The sequence below is a fragment of the Priapulus caudatus genome, unplaced genomic scaffold (genome assembly GCF_000485595.1).
Source record: "Priapulus caudatus unplaced genomic scaffold, Priapulus_caudatus-5.0.1 Scaffold3795, whole genome shotgun sequence".
Taxonomy (NCBI): Eukaryota; Metazoa; Priapulida; class Priapulimorpha; order Priapulimorphida; family Priapulidae; genus Priapulus; species Priapulus caudatus.
This window is the reverse complement of record NW_014580856.1, coordinates 13,773-14,015: the sequence shown is the minus strand read 5'-3', so window position 1 is coordinate 14,015 and position 243 is coordinate 13,773.

Here is a 243-nt window from a genome sequence, read left to right as displayed (position 1 = left end):
GAGGAGCAAGGTTGCCATCAGCGCCAACATCAACCGCATACCCAAGGACATCGGTAGGTCACGCACGACCGCATTGCAGGCTGATGGTTACAGAGTTTGGTATACATGGTACACCATACATATACATGGTACATACATATACATACATGGTACATACATATACATACATGGTACACATGTATGTACATATGTATATACATACATGGTATATACCATGTATATGTACCATATGTACCATGTATG